Source organism: Cherax quadricarinatus, chromosome 7, assembly GCF_038502225.1.
Source record: "Cherax quadricarinatus isolate ZL_2023a chromosome 7, ASM3850222v1, whole genome shotgun sequence".
NCBI classification, from domain to species: Eukaryota; Metazoa; Arthropoda; class Malacostraca; order Decapoda; family Parastacidae; genus Cherax; species Cherax quadricarinatus.
In genome coordinates this window covers 36,038,619-36,062,138 of record NC_091298.1, presented here as the reverse complement: position 1 = coordinate 36,062,138, position 23,520 = coordinate 36,038,619, and positions in this window count along the sequence as shown.

Sequence of the window (23,520 nt, the reverse complement as noted above, 5' to 3'; positions counted from 1 at the left end):
AGCATATGGAACAGGCAGGAACGACCTGCTTTAAACCCGTGTTGCCATGGATTGTGTAATTGATGGATATCTAGGTAGTTGGCGATCTTGCTTCTTAGAACCCTTTCAAAGATCTTTATGATATGGGATGTTAGTGCTATCTATCTGTAATTCTTTGCAATTGCTATACTACTACCTTTGCGGAGTGGGGCTGTCTGTTGTTTTAAGTGAGTGTGGGATGATCTTTGTGTCCATGCTCCCTCTCCACAGAATGCTGAAGGCACGTGACAGGGGCTTCTTGCAGTTCTTGATGAACACGGAGATCCACGAGTCCGGGCCTGGGGCAGAGTGCGTGGGCATGTGCCCTTTTAGTTAACATACTGTCGGTAATTCTACCAACATTCATACAACACATCCTACAGGATATTTACTCCTGATTCAATGGGATCCAAATAGCTGACAGTGAAATGATCTTCACACGCGACACATCCTGGCGGTCAATAAAATTTCTCTAAACACCTAGTGAAAACTGACCACTACTCTCGCCACCCAATACTTGACAGATTCTTAAGGATCCCCTCCACAAGTGACAGATTACAAGATTTTCTCTCCCGACACTTCCTCCAGATACCCTATATGTTAAAAAAATTAAACAGAATTCCCACACCTGGAAGGTCCTGTAGGATCACGAAACATAAAGGTCTTGCAGGATCCCTTCATTATATATGACAGATTCTACAGGATCACCCCATATTGCAGATCCAACATGATTCCCTCACAATAAATGTCCTGCAGATGACCACACATGACGGGTAAGAAAGGTCCCCCTCACGTGACAAATCTTACAGAATGCACTAAACCTGTAATGGCAGTTCAATGCCTGCAGAATGGGAAATGTCGACGATAATTATGTCGAATTCGAGTAAGAGATTGATAAGTCTAATTACTTGTACAAAGAGTGTTCAGCGTCACCGAGGCAACTCCTTCCTCCCACAACTGACAAGTCCTCCTGGATGCCTTCATATGTATGGTCATGTATTTATAAAACACTGTCATGATCCATCGAAAGACCAAATGCAGTTGAGTACTGGTAAACGTTGTGTACGACGTGTTTTAGTGTTTTCCTTCCTATGGAATTTATCCGAGAGAAAACGGCAATTCCTCTAGTGGATAATACATGCCTCACGAAATCTTAATAACACTATTGAAAACAAACCACTGTAGGGGTAGGGTTTGAACTCCCTTCAAGTGAATGCTAAACCTCCAGGCTGGTCTAGTGGCTTACGCGCTGACTTGGAGTGTCATCACTCACTTGCCACGAGTTCATCCTCCATCCGTATAGTGTATTTTTGGGGGGGATACTACAGCTGTGTGCTGCATTATGTCTGCTGCATCATGTGTGCTGCATCATGTGTGCTACATCATGTGTGCTGTATCATGTGTGCTGCGTCACGTGTGCTGCGTCACGTGTGCTGCATCATGTGTGCTGCATCATGTGTGCTGCATCATGTGTGCTGCATCATGTGCACTGCATCATGTGTGCTGCATCATGTGTGCTGCATCATGTGTGCTGCATCATGTGTGCTGCATCATGTGTGCTGCATCATGTGTGCTGCATCATGTGTGCTGCATCATGTGTGCTGCATCATGTGTGCTGCATCATGTGTGCTGCATCATGTGTGCTGCATCATGTGTGCTGTATCATGTGTGCTGCGTCACGTGTGCTGCGTCACGTGTGCTGCATCATGTGTGCTGCATCATGTGTGCTGCTTCATGTGTGCTGCTTCATGTGTGCTGCATCATGTGTGCTGCATCATGTGTGCTGCATCATGTGTGCTGCTTCATGTGTGCTGTATCATGTGTGCTGCGTCACGTGTGCTGCGTCACGTGTGCTGCATCATGTGTGCTGCATCATGTGTGCTGCATCATGTGTGCTGCTTCATGTGTGCTGCTTCATGTGTGCTAATTAATGTCTGCTGCTTCATGTGTGCTAACTGATGTGTGTTGGTTCATGTGTGCTGCATCATGTGTGCTGCATCATGTGTGCTGCATCATGTGTGCTGCATCATGTGTGCTGCTTCATGTGTGCTGCTTAATGTGTGCTAATTAATGTGTGCTGTTTCATGTGTGCTAATTAATGTGTGCTGCTTCATGTGTGCTAATTAATGTGTGCTGCTTCATGTGTGCTAATTAATATGTGCTGCTTCATGTGTGCTAATTAATATGTGCTGCTTCATGTGTGCTAATTAATATGTGCTGCTTCATGTGTGCTAATTAATATGTGCTGCTTCATGTGTGCTAATTAATGTGTGCTGCTTCATGTGTGCTAATTAATGTGTGCTGCTTCATGTGTGCTAATTAATATGTGCTTCTTCATGTGTGCTAATTAATGTGTGCTGCTTCATGTGTGCTAATTAATATGTGCTGCTTCATGTGTGCTAATTAATATGTGCTGCTTCATGTGTGCTAATTAATGTGTGCTGCTTCATGTGTGCTAATTAATATGTGCTGCTTCATGTGTGCTAATTAATATGTGCTGCTTCATGTGTGCTAATTAATGTGTGCTGCTTCATGTGTGCTAATTAATGTGTGCTGCTTCATGTGTGCTAGTTAATGAGTGCTGCTTCATGTGTGCTAATTAATATGTGCTGCTTCATGTGTGCTAATTAATGTGTGCTGCTTCATGTGTGCTAATTAATGTGTGCTGCTTCATGTGTGCTAATTAATATGTGCTGCTTCATGTGTGCTAATTAATGTGTGCTGCTTCATGTGTGCTAATTAATGTGTGCTGCTTCATGTGTGCTAGTTAATGAGTGCTGCTTCATGTGTGCTAATTAATATGTGCTGCTTCATGTGTGCTAATTAATGTGTGCTGCTTCATGTGTGCTAATTAATGTGTGCTGCTTCATGTGTGCTAATTAATATGTGCTGCTTCATGTGTGCTAATTAATGTGTGCTGCTTCATGTGTGCTAATTAATGTGTGCTGCTTCATGTGTGCTAGTTAATGAGTGCTGCTTCATGTGTGCTAATTAATATGTGCTGCTTCATGTGTGCTAATTAATGTGTGCTGCTTCATATGTGCTAATTAATATGTGCTGCTTCATGTGTGCTAATTAATGTGTGCTGCTTCATGTGTGCTAGTTAATGAGTGCTGCTTCATGTGTGCTAATTAATATGTGCTGCTTCATGTGTGCTAATTAATGTGTGCTGCTTCATGTGTGCTAGTTAATGAGTGCTGCTTCATGTGTGCTAATTAATATGTGCTGCTTCATGTGTGCTAATTAATGTGTGCTGCTTCATGTGTGCTAATTAATGTGTGCTGCTTCATGTGTGCTAATTAATATGTGCTGCTTCATGTGTGCTAATTAATGTGTGCTGCTTCATGTGTGCTAATTAATGTGTGCTGCTTCATGTGTGCTAATTAATATGTGCTGCTTCATGTGTGCTAATTAATGTGTGCTGCTTCATGTGTGCTAGTTAATGAGTGCTGCTTCATGTGTGTTAATTAATGTGTGCTGCTTCATGTGTGCTAGTTAATGTGTGCTGCTTCATGTGTGCTAGTTAATGTGTGCTGCTTCATGTGTGCTAATTAATATGTGCTGCTTCATGTGTGCTAATTAATGTGTGCTGCTTCATGTGTGCTAGTTAATGAGTGCTGCTTCATGTGTGTTAATTAATGTGTGCTGCTTCATGTGTGCTAGTTAATGTGTGCTGCTTCATGTGTGTTGTGGAGATTTGGCCGGAAGAGCGAGTTATTTTAAAGGTTACATGCAGTGTGAGATGTTCTTATCCCAGGGGTGGTCTCTCAGGGTCTCCCTAGAGGGCAGTATGCGATGCTGCTATCCCAGAACATGGTCTCTCAAGGGTCTCCCTAGAGAGCAGTGTGCGGTCCTGTAATCCCACGGGTGGTCTCTCAGGGGTCTCCCTAGAGGGCAGTGTGCGGTGCTGTTATCCCACGGGTGGTCCCTCAGGGGTCTCCATAGAGGGTAGTGTACGGTGCTGCTATCTCAGGGGTGGTCTATCAGGGGTCTCCTTAGACGGCAGCGTGCAGTGGGGCTATCCCAGGGGTGATCTCTCAGGGGTCTCCCTAGAGGAGAGTGTGCGGTGCTGGTATCCCAAAGCGGTTTCTCGAATGGCCTCCATAGAGAGCAGAGTGCGGTATTGGTATCCCTAGAGGGCAGAGTGCAGTGATGTTATCCCAGGGGAGGTCTTTCAGGGGTCTCCCTAGAGGACAGTGTGCGGTGTTGGTATCCCAAAGTGGTCTCTCAGGGGTCTCCTTACAGGGCAGTGTGCGGTGCTGTTAACCAAGGGGTGATCTTTCAGGGGTCTCCCTAAAGGACAGTGTGCAGTGACGGTATCCCCAGAGGGCAGTGTGCGGTGCTGTTATCGCAGGGGTGGTCTTTCAGGGGTCTCTCTAGAGGGCAGTTTGCAGTGTTGTTGTCCCAGGGGTGGTGTCACAGGCGTCTCCCTAGAGGGCACTGTGCAGTGCTCTTATCCCAGGGGTGGTCTCTCAAATGTCTCCCTGGAGGGCAGTGTGTATTGCAGTTATCCCATGGGTCGGCTCTCAATGGTCTCCTTAGAGGGCAGTGTGTGGTGTGGATATCCCAAAGTGATCTCTTAATGGGCCTCCCTAGAGGAGAGAGTGCGGTATTGGTTTCCCTAGAGGCAGTGTCCGGTGATGTTATCCTAGGGGTGGTCCCTCAGGGGTCTCTCTAGAGGGCAGTGTGCGGTGCTGTTATCACTGGAGTGACCTCTCAGGGGTCTCCCTAGAGGACAGTGTGCGGTGTTGGTATCCCAAGGTGGTCTTTCATGGGGCCTCTCGACAGGGCATTGGCTGGTGCTGTTATCAGAGGGGTAGTCTCTCAGAGGTCTCCCTAGAGGGCAGTGGGCGCTGATGTTATCCCAGTTGTAGTCTCCTAGGGTTCTCCCTAGAAGGCAGTGTACGGTGCAGTTATCCCAGGGGTGGCCTCACAGTGGTCTTCCTAGAGGGCAATGTGCGATGTTGGTATCTCAAGGTGATCTCTAGAGGGACCTCCCTAGATTGCGGTGTGCGGTGTTAGTATCCTTAGAGGGAAGTGTGCGATATTGGAATCCTGAGAGGGCAGTGTGCGGTGATGTCATCCCTGGGGTGGTCTTCAGGGGTCTCCTTAGAGGGCAGTGTGCGGTGGTTATCCCAGGGGTGGTCATTCAGGGGTTTCCCTAGAGGGCAGTGTTCATTGGTGTAATCACAGGGTTGGCATTTCAGGAGTCTCCCTAGAGTGTAGTGTGTGGTGCTGTTATCCCAAAGGTGGTCATTCAGGGGTCTCTCTAGCGGGCAGTGTGCTGTGATGGTATCCGAAGAGGGAAGTGTGCATTGCTGTTATCCCAGGGGTGGTGTTTCAGACGTCTCCCCAGAAGGCATTGTGCAGTGCTGTTATCCTAGAGGTAGTCTCTTAGGGATCTGCCTAGAGGGCAGTGTGTGGTGCTGTTATCCCAGGAGTGGTCTTTCAGGGGTCTGCCTAGAAGGCAGTTTGCAGTGCTGTTATGCCACTGATGGTCTCTCAGGGGTCTCCCTAGAGGGCAGTGTGTTGTGCTAGTGTCCCGGGGGTGGTCTCTCAGCGGTCTCCCTAAAGGGCAGTGTGCGGTGTTCGTATCCCAAGGTGGTCTCTAGAGGGGCCTATCTTGAGGGCAGTGTGCAGTGTTGGTATCCTTAGAGGGCAGTGTGTGGTGATGTTATCCCAGGCGTTGTCTTTCAGTGGGTTTTGTACAGGGCAGTATGCGGTGTTAATATCCTTGCATGGTCTCTTAGGGGACTCCCAGGAGGGCAGTGTGCGGTGTTATTATCTCAAGAGTGTCCTCTGAGGGGCGTCACTGAAGTGTAGTGTGCGGTGCTAGTATCGCAGGGGTGATCTCTCAGGGGCCTCCCAAGAAGGCAAAGTGCAGTGCTAGTACCCCAGGGGTGGTTTCTCAGGGTCTTCCCTAGAGGGCGGTGTGAGGTGCTAGTATCCCAGGAAGGGACTCCCTAGAGAGTAGTGTGCAGTGATAGTATTGCAAGGGTTGTCTCTCAGGGGCCTCCCAAGTAGGCAGTGTGAGGTGCTAGTATGCCAGGGGTAGTCTCTCAGGGTGCTCCCTAAAGGCTCCCTGAAGGCAAAGTGCGGTGCTAGAATCCCAAATGTGGTGTCTCAGGTCCCTCCCAAGAGGGCTGTGTAAGGTCCTGTTATCCCAGGGGTGGTCTCTCAGGTGCCTGCCTTGAAGACAGTGTGCGTTGATAATATTCCAAAGGTGGTTTTTCAATGGGATCTCAAGAAGGCAGAGTGCAGTGCTAGAATCCATGAGCGGACCCTCAGCGGCCTCCCAAGAGGGCAGTGTGTGGTGCTAATATTCGATGGGTGGTCTCTCATGGTCCTCCCTAGAGGGCAGCCTGCGGTACTAATATCCCAGGGGTGTTCTCTTAGGGTCCTCCCAAGAGGGAAGTGTGTGCAGTACTAGTATCCCAGGCGTGGTCTCTCAGGGGCATCCCAAGAGGGCAGTGTGCAGTGCTAGTATCCCAGGTGTGATCTCTCTGGGGTCTCCCAAGAGGGCAGTGTAAGGTGCTAGTATTCCAGGGGTGGTCTCTCAGGGTCCTACCAAGAACTCAGAGCACGGAGCTAGAATCCCAGGGGTGGTCTCTTACGCGCCTATCAGCAAGGCACTGTTCCGAGCAATTATCACAAAGGTGGTCTCTCAGGGGCCCCCATTGAGGGCAGTGTGTGGTGCTAGTACCCCAGGGGTTGTCTCTTAGGGGCGTCTCAAGAAGGCAGTGTTCGGTGCTAGTGTCCGAGGGGTGGTGTCTCAGGGGCCTCCTTGGAAATATAGACACATATGCAGTATAATGTGATCCTTTATTGACAACGTTTCGCCCACACAGTGGGCTTTTTCAAGTCACAAACAGATCTACCTGGATGGAAGGTACGCGAGTATTTATAGTCAGGTTCAGAATGCTGTGGTCAGGTGGTGAATGCTGCATCTGATGATCTAGCGAGTGGGGTTACAGAGTCTAAAATCTTGGGTAGCTTGGAAGAGAGATTGGATAAGTTTGTGAGCAGACCTTCTGCAGTGTTCCTCCATTAATATGTTCTTATGTGGGATAGCGATAAAGAAGTTTCTTGGCAAGTGGTTCAGCTATGTTATATAAGCCATTGTTCTGGTTGAAGTTGTCGGATATAGAGATAAGCGATGATTCCAGGATTCTTCGGTACTGAGTGTTGTCTTCTCTGGAGATAAGTGTTGAGTTTCTGTAGTTTCTTAAACGGTTGTGTGAATTACGGTGTTGCACACAGGTATTTCTTGTATCGTCAGACCTGCTTGCGTATTGGTGTTCTGAAATACGTGTTTGGAGGTCTCTTGATGTTTCGCCCACGTATAATTTGCTGCAGTCATTAAAAGGGATTATGTATACCCCTGCAGAGGATGGAAGCTTGTCCTGTCTGTTACTGGTAATGTCCTTGATGGCCGTGGTTGTGGAGGTAGATACGTGGAATGAGGTATTGGAAAAGATGTTGGAAACGTATTTGGCAATGGAGTTGGTGGGGAGGACTATGTATCTCTTCTCGGCAGTGTCTTCTCTGGGTGTGTTGAAGATGTTTAATGCCCTTCGTCTGCAGTCTCTGATGAAGTGATGAGGATAGTGAAGTTTGGAAAATACTTGTTCAATTATAGTGCATTGTACCTCAAGGAACTCATTGCTGCAGATTCTGAGTGTGCGCAGGAAAAAGCCTATAATTACACCACGTTTAGTTTTGGAGTCGTGGTGAGAGTAGAAGTGGAGAAGATCGTTTTGGTTGGTGGGTTTTCGATAGACTTTAAAACGAAGTTCGTGGTCAGTTTTGCAGAGAAGAACATTAAGGAAAGGAAGAGTGTTCTCGACTTCTTTTTCAAGTGTGAACGGACGCACCGCCGAAATCATTCGCAGCAGAGTTACCATAGCGAATGTTCAACAGAAGATCAGACTTACTAGGAAACTACAAACTCTCTGCGATAATAGTCACTGGAAAAGTTTAGGAAGACCTGAAATTATTCAGAATCTTTCATCTCGTCCATTGTCAACCACAGAAACTGAAGCCCTCAGCTTAGGCCTCAAATTCGCAACAGGAATTACGAAACCAAAACAAGACCTCAATTTCATCGCCAAAAACTACAGACTCAATGATTCCGACTTACAAAAAGGTTATTTTCAAGGCATCATCTCAGCGGCCATCTCAACACGCAGCTCCCCAGTCATACCTCGACGTTACAACATTGCACTTAAAGCTTTAGCAGAAGACACGATCAACAGGGTCACCACCGCTGATAAAGGAGGTGGTGTTGTTATCATGAACACTGACGATTACAGGAACAAAATGCTCAATCTTCTTAATGACCCAGATACATACAAACCTTTCACAACTAACCAAGTGAACAACCTTACTAAAACTTTTCTTCAAAGGACTCGCCGCATTCTGAGGGACTCAGAACAAGGGAAGAAACTTCTGCACACCATGCCCAGCAACCCCAGACCTGCCAGAATGTACGGCCTGCCCAAAACTCACAAGCCTGGTATCCCACCGAGGCCCATATCCTCGCGAATAGTCAGTGCTCCCCTCCAACTCTCAGGAATTCTCGCAAAACACCTCTCTAAACTCTTGGGCACTGTCAGTCCAGCACATCTCAAACACTAGGGTGATCTTCTCAATCGCATTCGCAACATCAACATCAGGAACAAGAAACTTTCCAGCCTTGACGTAACTTCCCTATTCACCAAAGTACCTACTACACAAGCCATCGATCTCTTACGCAGGAAAATTGACGATTCACTTGATCTTCCTATTCCAGCCAGCGATTTCATCGACCTTGTTGAACTATGTGTTGGCTTTACGTGTTTCTCTTTCGAAAATCACCTCTTTCAGCAGACTTTTGGACTACCCATGGGTTCGCCACTCAGTGCGGTCCTGGCGAACCTATACATGGAACATCTAGAAGCCGAGCGTTTCTCCACCATTATTCCTTTGTCTGTCACCTGGCTCCGTTATGCTGACGATATTCTCCTCATAACTCCTAGACGCTTCAATGTTCAAACTCTCCAAGACAAGCTCAACCAGGTCGAGCCTTCAATCCAGTTCACACTTGAAGAAGAAGTCGACAACACTCTTCCTTTCCTTGATGTTCTCCTCTGCAAAGCTGACCATGAACTTCGTTTTAAAGTCTATTGAAAACAAACCAACCAAAACGATTTTCTCCACTTCTACTCTCACTACGACACCAAAACTAAACGTGGTGTAATTATAGGCTTCTTTCTGCGCGCACTCAGAATCTGCAGCAATGAGTTTCTTGAAGAAGAATGCACTATAATTGAACAAGTATTTTCTAAATTCCACTGTCCTCGTCACTTCATCAGATACTGCAGACGACGGGCATTAAACATCTTCAACACACCCAGAGAAGACACTGCCGAGAAGAGATACATAGTCCTCCCCACCAACTCCATTGCCAAACACGTTTCCAACATCTTTTCCAATACCTTATTCCAAGTATCTACTTCCACAACCACGACCATCAAGGACATTACCAGTGATAGTCAGGACAAGCTTCCATCCTCTGCAGGGGTATACATAATCCCTTGTAATGATTGCAGTAAATTATACGTGGGCGAAACATCAAGAGACCTCAAAACACGTATTTCAGAACACCAATACGCAAGCAGGTCTGACGATACAAGAAATGCCTGTGTACAACACCGTAATTCACACAACCACTTAATAAACTATAGAAACTCAAGACTTATCGCCAGAGAAGACAACACTCAATACCGTAGAATCCTCGAATCATCGCTTATTGCTATATCCGACAACTTCAACCAGAACAATGGCTTCTATAACAGCGGAACCACTTGCCAAGAAACTTCTTCATCACTACCCCACATAAGAGCATAGGAATGGAAGAACACTGCAGAAGGTCTGCTCACAAACTTATCCAATCTCCCTTCCAAGCTACCCAAGATTTTAGACTCTATAACTCCACTCGGTACATCGTCAGATGCAGCATTCTCCACCTGACCTCAGCATTCTGAACCTGACTATAAATACTAGCATACCTTCCACCCCAGGTAGATCTGTTTGTGACTTGAAAAAGCCCACTGTGTGGGCGAAACGTTGTCAATAAAGGATCACATTATACTGCATATGTGTTTATATTTCCATTGTGTCGGTATTGTATACCAATTATTTCCAGGTCTGACTATATAAGAAATGCTTGTGTACAACACCGTAATTCACTCAACCATTTAATAAACTACAGAAACTCGAGACTTATCGCCACAGAAGACAACACTCAATACCGAAGAATCCTGGAATCATCGCTTATCTTTATATCCGACAACTTCAACCAGAATAATGGCTTCTTTAACATAGCTGAACCACTTGCCAAGAAACTTCTTCATTGCTATCCCACATAAGAACATAGGAATGGAGGAATATTGCAGAAGGTCTGCTCACAAACTTATCCAATCTCCCTTCCCAGCTACCCAAGGTTTTAGACTCTATAACCCCACTCGGTAGATCATCAGATGCAGCATTCTCCACCTGACCCAGCATTCTGAACCTGTCTATAAATTCTCACGTACCTTCCACCCAGGTAGATCTGTTTGTGACTTGAAAAAGCCCACACTGTGGGCGAAACGTTGTCAATAAAGGATCACATTTTACTGCATGTATTTATATTTCCATTGAGGCGGTATTTTATACCATTTATTTCCAGGGGCCTCCTTAGAGGGCAGTGTGCTGTGCTAGTATCCCAGGAGTGGTCTCTCAGGTGCATCCCTAGAGTGCAGTGTGCGGTGCTATTATCCTAGGGGTGGTATCTCAGGAACATCAATAGAGGGTAGTGCGAAGTGCTAGTATCCAAGGAGTGATCTCTCAGGGGCATCCCTAGAGGGCAGTGTGCAGTATTCGTATCCCAGTGGTGGTCTCTCTCGGGTCTCATAAGAAGGCAGTGTGCGGTGGAGTATCGCAGGGGTGGTTTCTCAGGGGCCTCCCAAGAAGGCACTGTGAGGTGCTAGTGTCCCAGGGGTGGTTCGTCAGGGGCATCCATAGAGGGCAGTGTGCAGTCCTAGTATCCCAGGGGTGGTCTCTCAGGGGCCTCCCAAGAAGGAAGAGTGGGGTGCTAGTATCCCAAGAGTGGTCCTTCAGGGGCATCCCAAAAATGCAGAGTACGGTGCTACTATCACAAGGGTGGTCTCTCAGGGGCCGCCCAAGAGGGCACTGTGTGGTGATAATATCCCAAGGGTGGTCGCTCAGAGGCATCCCAAGTAGGCAGTATGCCTTGCTAGTATCCCAGGAGTGGTCTTTCACGGGCCTCCCAAAAAGGCAGTGTGAGATACTAGTATCGCAGGGGTCGTCTCTCAGGGGCCTTCCAAGAGGGCAGTGTTCGGTGCTAGTATCCCAGGGGTGATCTCTCAGAGGCATCCCAAGAGAGCAGTGTGCGGTGCTAGTATCCCAGGAGTTGTCTCTCATTGGTATCCCAAGAAGGAAATGTGCCTTTCAAATATCCAAGGAGTGGATTCTCAGGGGCCTTTAAAGTAGACAGTGTGAGGTGCTGTTATTCAATGGGTGGTCTCTCAGTGGCCTTCCATGAGGGCAGTGTGAGATGCTAGTATTCCAGAGGTGGTCTCTCATGGTCCTCCCTAGAGGGCAGTGTGCGGTGCTACTATTCCACGTTTGGTCTCTCAGGGGCCTCCCAAGAAGGAAGTGTGTGGTGCTAGTATAACAGGGGTGGTCTCTCAGGCGCCTCCAAAGAAGGCAGTGCACGGTGCTAGTATCCCAGGGGTGGTCTCTCGTGGGCATCCCAAGAGGGTAGTGTGCGATGCTAGTATCCCAAGAGTGGTCTCTCAGAGGCATCCCTAGAGTGCAGTGTTTGGTGCTAATATCCCAGGTGAGGTCCCTCAGGGGCATCCCTAGAGGGCACTGTGCAGTGGTAGTATCCCAGTGTTGGTCTCGAAGGGGCCTCCCAAGAGGGCAGTGTGCGGTGCTAGTGTCCAATGGGTGGTCTGCTAGGGGCCTCCCAAGAAGACAGTGTGTGATGTTAGTATCCCAGGAGTATTCTCTCAGGGGCATCCCCAGAGGGCAGTGTGCATTGCAATTATCCCAGTGGTGGTTTCTCACGGGCATCTCTACAGGGGGGTGTGCTGTGCTAGTAGCCTAGGGGTGGTCTCTCAGAAGCCTCCCAAGAACGCGAAGTGCTGTGCTAGTATCCCAGAGGTGGTGTCTCACGGACCTCTCAAGAGGGCAGTGACCGGTGTTAGTATCCAATCGGTGGTCTCTCAGGGGCATCCCAAGAAAGCAGTGTGCGGTGCAAGTAACCCAGGAGTGTTCTCTCAGTGGCCTCTCAAGCAGGCAGTGGGAGATGGTAGTATCCCAGGTGTGGTCTCTCAGGACCCTTCCAAGAGGGCAGTGTGAGGTGCTAGTATCTCATGGTTGGTCTCTCAGGGGCCATCCAAGAATGCGGTGCACAGTGCTACGATCCCAGGAGTGATCTCTCAGGAGCGTCTCTAGACAGCAGTGTGTGGTGCTAGTATCCCAGTGGTGGTCTTTCAGGGGCATCCCAAGAGGGCGTTTTGCGATGCTAGTAGAGGGTAATTGATGACTTGTCTAGGAATTTAAACTGACAGATTATACAGGTATGGGTATTTGTGGGAAACAGGCTGCAGCATTAGGGTTAAAAACAGCAGTTATTACCGGGATACCTCAGGGATATTCAAAACAAAGTTGCTAGTAATGGCAAATAAATTGATCAACAAACAAAGAGAGATAGTAGAGGGCAACGAGTGACTAGCTCCCTTAAGGTTTACTATACAAATAGTAAGAGTCTAAGAAATAAGACAGATAAGCTAAGATTACTTGCAAGTGTAGGCAATATAGATATTATTGGTATAACAGAGACATGGTTCAACCTGAAAGATAGAGAAATGCCTTCTGAGTGCAACATCCAGGGTGATAAACTATTCCACACTGATAGGGTCAACAGGAAGCGTGGTGGAGTGGCGATGTATGTCAGAGAAAATTTAAATTGTTTTCTTAGATATGACATAAAATTAGAAATATCGAACACAGAATCTGTTCGGCTACAGTTACTCGAGGGTCGTGACAAATTAATTTGGGTGTGATTTATAGGCCTCCAAACCTTGACAGGGAGTGCAGTAAGCTGTTATGGGACGAAATTCATAAGGCATCCAGATATGCAAATGTTGTGATAATGGGAGATTTTAACTTTAAACAAATTGATTGGAACAATACGACAAGAAATCTTGAGTCGTCTAGTGACTTTCTTGATACGGTTCAGGATTGCTTTTTAGAACAGGTTGTGATGGAACCAACTAGAGGAAACAGTCTGCTTGACCTGGTTCTTGCCAACACAGATTCACTAATTAATAATCTTGAGGTTAATGATGAGCTTGGGGAAAGTGATCAAAAATCACTTAGTTTCAATATATCATGGAATCACCTAGATAACTGCAATCAAATCTCTGTCCCAGATTATCGCTTGGCCGACTTCATGGGGCTGAAAAATTACCTGGGGGGCTAAATTGGGATGTCCTGACTATGGGTCAGGTAGGTGATCTTGGTTGCCAATATGACGTTTTTCAGAGCATAGTTCTAGCTGCCCAGACAACTATTGTTCCGAGTAGGGAAATTAGATCCAACAAAAATGATCCCATATGGATGAACAATAGATTGAAACATCTAATTGGTTAAAAGAGAGGCATATATAGGCGTATCAAAAGAGGGGATAGGCAGTTAAGAAATCAATATATTCAATTAAAGAGAGAAATTAAGAAAGGAACAAGAAAAGCAAAAAGGGATTATGGGGCTAAGGCCGCAAGGGATTCAAAGACTAACCCAAAAGGGTTCTTTCAGGTCTACAGAAGTAAGATTAGAGACAAGATTGGCCCACTTAAGAGTAACTCTGGTCAGATCACTGACAGTTAAAAGGAAATGTGTGAAATTCTCAATACCTACTTCCTTTCAGTTTTCACCCAGGAAAATACTAGTGATATTCCTGAAATAATAGATTATGTAGAACAGGATGATAATAAACTATGTACAATTGCGGTAACTAGTGACATGGTCCTCAGACAAATAGAGAAACTAAAACCTGACAAATCCCCTGGCCCTGATAAACTGTTTGCAAGGCTGTTAAAGTAATGTAAAGAGGAACTTTGCATACCTTTGGCTAATCATTTTAACATATCACTACAAACTGGAATAGTGCCTGATAAGTGGAAAATGGCAAATGTAATATCTATTTACAAGGCAGGTGACAGGTCCTTGGCTTCGAACTATAGACCAATAAGTCTTACCTCCATAGTGGGAAAATTTATGGAATCAATAATTGTCGAAGCAATTCGTAGCCATCTTGACAGGCACAGATTGATTAATGAATCTCAACACGAGGAGGTAGATCATGGCAATGAATATATTGTGTATATGGGCTTCAGTAAGGCTTTCGATAGAGTTCCACATCAGAGGCTATTGAGGAAACTTAAGGTACACGGAATAGGAGGAGAATTTTTTTCCTGGGTAGAGGCATGGCTGACAAATAGGCAGCAGAGAGTTTACATAAATGGGGAGAAATCAGAATGGGGGCACGTCACAAGCCCGTTGTTGTTCACAATTTACATAAACGACATAGATGAGGGAATAAATAGCGACATAGCATATTTGCTGATGACACCAGAATAAGCCGTCCAATTCATTCCAATGAGGACACTAGAGCACTCCAGGATGATTTGAATAGACCGATGCAATGGTCGGAGAAGTGGCAGATGCAGTTTAATATTGACAAATGCAAAGTTCTAAATGTTGGACAGGAAAATAACCAAGCAACATATATACTAAATAATGTAGATCTTAATACTACTGATTGCGTAAAGGATTTAGGAGTTCTGGTTAGCAGTAATCTAAAACCAATACAACAGTGCATTAGTGTTCGCAATAAAGTTATCAGAATTCTTGGCTTCATATCTAGAAGTATAAATAATAGAAGTCCTCAGGTTGTTCTTCAACTCTATATATCCTTGGTTAGGCCTCATTTAGACTATGCTGCTCAGTTCTGGTCACCGTATTACAGAATGGATATAAATGCTCTGGAAAACGTGCAGAGGAGGATGACAAAGATGATCCCATGTATCAGGAATTTTCCCTGTGAAGAGGGCCCTGAATCTTCACCCTCTAGAAAGGCGTAGAATTAGGAAGGATATGATTGAGGTATATAAATGGAAAGCAGGAATTAATAAAAGGGATGTAAATAGCGTGCTAAAAATATCTAGCATAGACACCATTCGCAGGAATGGCTTCAAGTTCAATTCAATTCAATTCAATTCAAGTTTATTCTCTATAAGGGTTACAATGTGGGGTTTACACGTTTTGGGTATTGTGTGGTTTACATGTTATAAAATACTAATTACAGAGGGGGCCACTAGGACACCTAGCATGGCTAGGCATTTCGAGCAGACTTAGATTAATTCTTAACATTAAATCCTTACAGATTATGGTATTAAGGCTAAGTGACTACATCATAATTTGTGAGTTTAGCAATGTGAATGCTTTTGTTTTGGCACAATACAAGGTGTCAATATTGGAGTATCATAGGCAAACTTATGACTAGTTAGGATTTATTATTTTAAGATTAAGATTAGTATTTCTGGGTTTATAGTCAGTGGGTGAGTGAGTGTAATTGTGAACCACCAGGTGGTTATCATGTAGTTAGTTGTCGGGGTGGATCAGGGAGATAAGATGTTTTCTATCTGTAGTTTTGAAAGTGATGAATATGTCTGCAGTTCTAGAGTTTTCAGGTAGGGTGTTCCAGATTTTAGGTCCTTTGAAATACATTGAATTTTTGTAAAGGTTTAGTCGAACACGGGGAATGTCATAGAGATGTTTGTGTCTGGTGTTATGCCTGTGGATCCTGTCACAACTATCAAGAAAGCGTGTTAGGTCAAGGTTAATATTAGAATTTAAGGTCCTGTAGGTATAGATTGCACAGTAGTAACTGTGGATGTTCTGAAAAGGGAGTAAGTTTAGATCTATGAAGAGTGGGGGGGACGGTGTTGCCAGGGATGGGATTTAGTGATTATTCTTACTGCGGCTTTTTGTTAGGTTATTATTGGTTTTAGATGTGTTGCTGCAGTTGAACCCCAAGCACAGATAGCATAGGTGAGGTATGGATATGTAAGTGAATGGTATAGTGTGAGAAGGGCAGTTTGCGGCACGTAGTATCGTATCTTGGAGAGGATCCCCACCATTTTGGATATTTTTTTTGTTATGTGTTGGACATGGGTGCTGAAATTTAGGTTGTTGTCGAGGTATAGGCCAAGGAATTTGCCCTCATTATGTCTGGCAATTAGAGTGTTCTCGATCTTAATGTTAAGTTGCGCAACACCTGCTCTGCTACCAAACATAATATAGTAGGTTTTGTCAGTGTTAAGTGTAAGTTTATTGGCTGTCATCCAAGTCGATATTTTGAGTAGCTCCTCGTTAACAATGGTGTTGATGGTGGCAAGATTAGGGTGGGAGATGACATAAGTCGTGTCGTCAGCAAAGAGAATGGGTTTCAGGTGTTGGGATAAGTTGGAAAAATTCAGATTCGGGAAGAATATAGGAAAGCACTGGTTTGGTAATAGAGTTGTGGATGAGCGGAACAAACTCCCGAGTACAGTTATTGAGGCTAAAACGTTGTGTAATTTTAAAAATAGGTGGGTGTGAGTTGGACCTGACTAGCTTGTGCTGCTGGGTCTGGTGCCGTGCTCCTTCCATGAGTGGAGGTGACCAGACTGGGTGGGTCTTTAGGCTAATCCGGGGGGGGGACATGGACCTGCTCTGCATGGGTCAGTAGGCCTGTTGCACTGTTCCTTCTTTCTTATGTTCTTGTGTTCTTATTTTGACCTTGGTTTCCTGCTGGCACCACTCTGGGTACTGATGTCGGGATTCACCATGCTGAGTGGTTTATGGCTCACCAGGTTGACCATAGGTTGAGTAGTGTGGCTGACCAGGTGACTTTCTTGGTTGACGTCTCTGTTCACCTTCGTCCTGGCACTTTGTTCTCCAGTATGGAACTTTTCTTTGACGAACTCTGCTCTTGCCAGGCTGTTGAAGAGAGAGTTAAGACCGTTCGGACAAGGAGTGGTTAGTTTCGAAAGCTTCAGCCAACCTAGCAGCTTCCAGTGCATTAGCCAACGAATGATCTTCCAGAGAAATTCGAACCTCTGGTCCAACCGACTCCAGCATGTTATCCACTAAGGTTAGCTGGACAAGATCCCCCAAATTAGCGACACCACTTGCCTTGTACCAGTGGGTAATGGCTTTGCTCTGTTGTCTTACAGAGTCGACATAAGACTGACCCAGCTGTCGTTTCCCTATTTTGAACTCCTTCCTGTACATGGCAGGAATACACTGATGGGCCCTAAGAACTGTGGTTTTCACCACTCGATAGTTAGTAAAATCAGTGTCATTTAACACTGATGTAAACTTCTGTGCTTTACCAAACAACGCTGCATGAACCAATGCTACCCATTGCACCTCAGGCCACCTTAAAGTTCGAGCCTGGTTTTCAAAAACCTCGAAAAATTGTTCAGGTTCGATTTCAACAAAACGAGGAACAAGCTGAAGTCATCTACATTCTGTTTGACTTGGCTCCTCTCCTTCTCTCTATCAAACTCTTCCCTAGCAAATGCTCGCTGCTTTCTAGTTTATTCAAGATTGAGTTCCGCTAGCTCAGTTGCCAATGAAGCGAACTCTCCTTTAGACAAACTCGATACACCTCTTGCTTTATGAGACTGCTGGTTTTCTCTGTTGTATCTCTCCCATTATTCTGCAGGAATCGAAGCGGAGATCTACGACTAACTGCTCCTGTAGAGGGAGCAACGTCAGACTTGTGTGTCATATCTGCCTCAGCTTTCAACTTCGTATGAACACTGTCACAAAGCTGTGAAGCAGTAAGAGTGCTTTGATATTCAATACCAGTAGAAGGAGCAATTCGGCAACAACGCTATAGAGAAAGCTTGGGCAATTTTAGTAGAGTGAATTCAGACACTAACCGTCTGATTCGTATAAGTAGCATTAACCCCAACGTGTATTGCTATTTGCAATCCAAGCAGCTATGCACGGTACGACTGCAGAATACTCACACAATAGCAAGGCTGACCATAGTGAAGCAAATGCAAAGTTGACATGCAATAATCAGAAGCGATGACGCAATGCCAGATAGCAAGCTAGCGGACTTGGACTGGGATGGGATGATCCGGTTTTATCCAGGTTATTGGAAACTGAACATGCAGCTCTTGGAGGGGGAGGGGGAGTGGCCCGCTTTTCAGGACTGGTGGACGAATCTCTGGGAAGCTTGGAGGGCAGGTGTTTGTTAGAATGGTGGGAAACGAGTGCCAAGCCTGGGATAGCGGATTACTTTAGGCATCGGGGAAGGGAGGAGGCAAGGTGGAAGTATGGGTTGCAAAATTATCTGAAGGGGCAACTGAATGATTATTATGTAGGGGGCGGGAGCAGTAGGTATGACGACATTGAACATCTCCGTAGTCTTGCCGAAATTCACAATGAGCATTTCAATGCGGTTAGAGTCAGGGGAGGCATGGAAGAAGTGCTATGGGGTGACAAACCTTCGCCTTCGGGTTGTGTTTTGCAAAACTTTAGGGACAGACAACAGGCAACATCCCTCCTGCAATTGGAAGTATGGGTGGTTATCTGCTGGGTCAGATACTCCCCACCACAGACAGCATGAGTTTTTATGCTGATTTTTAGTTTGGGGAAAAGCTCCGGCGGGGTGTAGAGGGGGTTCATGCAGGTGGCCTGGTGAGGGGATTTCAGAAAAGTTATAAGTGACAAGGATCGGCCGGTACTAGAAGGTAGGATACGAGTGGAGGAGGCAGAGGAGGCGATTTTTAGGATGAGTAAAGGAAAGGCACCAGGTATAGATGGCATTTCGAATGAATTTTATTGGGAGCATTGGGGAAGTATTAAACACTGTTTAGTTGATGTGTTGAATTGCATGCTGACGGAGGGGAGGTTGGGTATGACACAGAGTACGGGGGTAGTTGTGTTGGTGCCCAAAAAACGAGGGGAGAGGGATCTGAGCGCATATAGAGCAATATCTCTTATGAGATCGGACTATAAAATCTTTGCAAAAGTCTTGGGAAATAGGATGAGGAAGGTCATGGGGTCGGTTATTCACGAGGGACAGCTGGGCATACCAGGTAGGAGCATGAGGGAAGGACATGCTCGTATTATGGAGTTTTTGGGGGAATGTCAAAGAGTGGGTGTCCTCAGGCTTGACTGGCAAAATGCTTACGACTGTGCTGATATGGATTTATTGAGGCTTATTTCATTGAAGCAGGGTTTTGGAGAGGGGGATGCAAGATGGGTTGATACTTTGTATGCCTCGGCAATGGTAAAGGGTAAGTTGGGGCAGCCAGTATGTATGGAACGGGGTTTGAGGCAAGGGTACCCCCTCTCACAGCTACTTTATGCTTGTATGCAAAACCCGTTTTATGAACTGGTGGATGGTGGTTTGGAGTGTGGGGCGCTGGGCAGTGACTGTGCAGTGCGTGTGGTCAGGTACGTAGACGATACCAGGATTTTGTTAAAAGGGGAGGAAGACTTGCAGACCGGGGATGGGGTGTTGTGTTTTGGGGGTAGAGACTGGCATGTATGTCAACTGAGCAAAATCGAAATTATTGGAGGTGGGTACATGGGTGGGGAGGGTTTGGTCAGTGGTTGCACAACTTAAAACATGTGGTATCATGTACATGGCGGATGAGAGGGAGGGACGAAGGGTAAATTCTGAATTGATGGCAAAACAAGGCTTTGGGACGGCTTCGGGAGTTTAGAGCTGGGGATGTATCATTGCAGCAGAGGGCAGTGGTGGTTAATACACTTGTTTATAGTAAGGTATGGGGTGTGATGAGGTGTACCCTTTAAGAGATGTCTTAAAGGGTACACGGGAGAACTTGGTTAAGTTGGGAGGTTGTCATGACTCATGTTCGTCGTGAGAGTTTAGGTCTCTTGGCTTTGGGGCCACGGGCAAAGGCCATCTATGTAAAGCAGCGGTTCTTCAGGGTGGACGGTGAGAAGGGCATCCAGGTGGGTCAGGTAATGGTAGAAATGTGCAAATGGTGGGGCGGCAGGGGATTAATCAAGTGTAAGGACATGTTGCGTTTCTTGTTATAGTTGAGAAATGCGCAACGGATCCGGGCGAGGAAATTGGTCTGCATATGTTGTCGTCGAGAAATTGTACAGGGATTGTCTGTTTTTCTGCTGTATAATTGGGGGGAATTATGGGACGGGTTTGGTAAACTTAAGTTGGCACCGAGGGTTCGTGAATTAGTGTACAGATTTGTCATGGGGATTTTAGCATCAAAATCGGTCTTAAGTAAAATGGATTTGGTAAGGGAGGCGGATTGCGTATGTTGCGGTCTGGACGAAACAGCTTTTCATGCGATCTACTGTTGTGATACCTTGGAAGAAGTTCGTTCATGGTTGGGGAGGGTTTTCGGTTTTGTTAGTGAGGGAAATATCTCAACTCTATGGGCCTTAACATTGGACGTTAGCAGAGTGTCAAGGGACGTAAGAAGAGCAATAATGTATGTGGTGGCTGATTTCCTCTATATCTCGTTGGGCATGCGGGAAACCGGGGGATCAATTACAGTCAGGGCGATTGCGGTGGGCATCTACAGAACGTCTTGTAGAAATAAACTCATATATGGTAGGAGGTGGGATAGCAGTTTTCCTGCAAGCTATCAGAGTCTTACAGTTCAAAGGTTGCTGCAACTGGGAGTGGGGTAAGGCAATGAGGGGCTGGATTCCCCCCGTGGTAGCACCAAACAGTATGTTCGGGACTTCAGGGTGGGACGGGTTTTAGTGGGTCGCGTGTATGCATTAGGGTTGGTTACGTGCACTGAGTGAGTATGGATGTGGCGTTGTGTGGAACTGAGATCTTGGATTAACCAGTATATCGGAATGTGTTTTAACCTTTTGCAAGTGACTGTTCATATGCAAGAGGTTCTCTAGTTCAGTGAGTGACAACAAGTTAATGGTATCCTTTTCTAAGTTAATGAACTGACCAGCCTATAGAAAAATCTGAATGCACACAAGTGTTTCAAGTATGGCTGATGGCAGCTTTATGAATTACCACTAAATGTATTTGTTGGGTCTTTCTCGGGTTTTCCATTGGGTATTTGTTTAGTTATATGTAAGCAGTGGTCACGCTGAAATCACCGTTAACGGTACAATGTTATACTGGTCTTTTTAGGGGAATTTTGATAGCGTTCCTTTTTGGTAATTGATGAAAATTTTGTCTTATGTTTTCCTTTTGTACAACGACTACCCCATAAGGTTTGTCGCTCGCCTCTCTGATGAAGGGCACAAACTTTCAGTTTCCTAAGATTGGAAAAAGTTCTATAGTTATCTCCGGGGATATTACCTATTATGTCAGGTCTTGTCTTGTGTATGTAGTAGCGGTCATCGCTGTGTGTGTGGGGGGGGGGGTCATATATGTCCTATATTGTAACCACTGGACATTCAAGTTCCTAGGTTAGCACGCTTTTGCGGGGTAGTATGTTGCTTTGTCACCCAGGGATATCACACTGTAATTTTTATCACTTATGGTGCATATAGTACATTGATGTATACTTAAGCACCTTTTACCAGTATCACTGTATACAGGCAAAGGTATACTTTTGTGGGTTTATACTTGGTTTAGATGCTAGGTAGGCGGCTGCTCAGGGTCTTAGGTGTTTTTGGTTTTCATTTGCATGTGAGCATAAATTCTATCTCTGTAAAAGTCTTATGTTCATTTTTAGCTGCTTTTTCGCATATTTTGGTTCCAATTAAAAACGAGAAAAAAAGATCATGATTCATTTTCAAATTTCATGGAGGTTATTGTTTTAGTAATTCTATATACCATTGTAACGTTGTTACTTAAGTTCTTTACCAGTAATGATTGAATACTGGAATTTACAGCCTGATTTCATTATGTGTTAATGTACTTCTTTTTTTAAAGTTTCCAAGGGTAGGTGTTTAGATTGTCTTGTGTATGTCAAGGCTGTACCAAGTTAGTTATTATGACCCATGAACCTATGGGTGTTCATAATGATTGGAAGTGGGCTGGGTTGACTTTCAATTGGTTCCATGTTATATGATAGAATAGTAATTTTTTTTCCTTTATTAGTGGAGTGTTATTCTGTTTTCTGTACCTGAACTGTTGTACTTGATGCTGTTAAATAAAAAAAATAAAAAATCTTGAGCTGTAACAACCTGTTCATACTCTCAATACTCACCAGCCCCACAACAAGATGGCCCCTGTGCAGTTCGATCCCACCTACTTGTCTCTTCATTGCCACCTAACACAGCTGCACTATTTTTGACGGGAGGGGAGAAAGAAGGTGAATAGTTACTAGGAGGGGAGAGTGAGACAAGCTCTGTTCATTGACGTAATTCATGTATCTCAATAGGCGAATGTTCCCTATCAAACAGATTAATATTTTTAATCGAAGCATGCATAGCATATTCCCTCCCTCGGTCACCCATGCACCTGATGGCCACCACCAACACACCACACAGTTACCTAGAATATCATCACTTTCACGTTCCCAAACACCCCCCATCATCACCTCCCCAGCAATACCACCGCATCCACCATCATCACAGCACCTCCATTTTCACCCGCCACTTTCACTAGGAGGAGGTTCTAGATAGAGAGTTATTGGTTACTCTGGTAAAGCATACAGATAAGTTGGTTTAGAAAAACACGTAAGTAAACTCGACAAAACGCACCCCCACACCTGTAACTTCCACAGCAGGCGTCTACATCATCCCCTGTTGATACTGTTCCATGAAATATGTAGACAAAACAGGAAGAGATGATCTGGTCAGCCCGAGCGAACATCGAAACTCCAGCAACAGAGATGACTTAAAGTACACCTGTACCGTCCACAGAGACTCCACAGGACATTTAATGAATTGAGATGAGGCACAACTCGTCCTCACCGAACAAGACCTTAGACGCCGGCGATGTCTCGAAGCTTCGCTAATCGCCGTCACCGACAGCATGGAACGTAACACTGGAAGCTACATAATTTTTAAAATATCAGCATACATGATTCTCAACTAGGCAAAGCACCACCTACCCAACAACACAGGAGTCACATGATGCCATTGTCTACCCGTCCTCATCGCAATATTTCATTCTTCAGGTCACCATGCGTCTCTCACACCTCACTCTCCGCCTATATACTGACTTTTCAACCTCTGTATGTTAAAAATGATCAAGGTTCCAGAACCGAAACGTTTTCTAGTAAATAAGTCCTAGTGTTTGCTTACGTGTTTTTCTAAGCCATTAATTATAATAAATTATCGTGACTGTGTGACTAGTTAAGTCGGACCAAAACTTCCTCATTGTTTCAGTTTCCTGTGTGTTGGTTATTTGTGTATAGAGAGAATATATTTTAGATGAAACTTCAGCAAGCTCGGACTGATAAATTCCTACAT